Source organism: Corythoichthys intestinalis, chromosome 9 (genome assembly GCF_030265065.1).
Source record: "Corythoichthys intestinalis isolate RoL2023-P3 chromosome 9, ASM3026506v1, whole genome shotgun sequence".
Taxonomy (NCBI): domain Eukaryota; kingdom Metazoa; phylum Chordata; class Actinopteri; order Syngnathiformes; family Syngnathidae; genus Corythoichthys; species Corythoichthys intestinalis.
In genome coordinates this window covers 11,107,089-11,107,684 of record NC_080403.1, presented here as the reverse complement: position 1 = coordinate 11,107,684, position 596 = coordinate 11,107,089, and positions in this window count along the sequence as shown.

The following is a 596-nucleotide window of genomic DNA, read 5'->3' as shown; positions in this document are numbered from 1 at the left end:
GTAAATGATTGAAATCCAATTTTTCTATTATGGAAAAAAATAGTCATCAATGCATCAGTTGTCCAAAAGTGTAAAAGAGTTTTTTTTTTTTTTTAATTAAAAATTTATTTTAAAAGACAGTCCCCGGGTTACAATGTATTCATCTTAAAATTTACATCATGCACAACAAATTTTGGGTGGCGTGCATTGTTCTTGTTTTCCTGTTGTCATTGTACAGTACTTGGGACTATATTGTTAATAACGATATGTTTACAAGTTAAATTAAAATGGTGAAATTTATACTTTAATTACAGTGAACGCACACCCAATCAGGTTGCTTCCTCTTTTCTACTTAGGAAGTAGAGTCCGATATAGCAAGCAACGGTGTAGCATAAGCAGCTCGACCTCATCTAAGTTGCTGAAATGAAGCTCTAAATTAGCTTCATAAGTCACATCAAAGCACCTGTTTGTCACTAACAGGCCAAAGTGTTTTATGGTGTGTCTGTGGTTTAAATGATACCACAGCAAACATTAGTGAAACAAGAACTCAATTGTCAACAAGCCGGTATGCTCAGTGTACCTTTTGCACAATCCACCAGCATTGATGGTAAGTACAG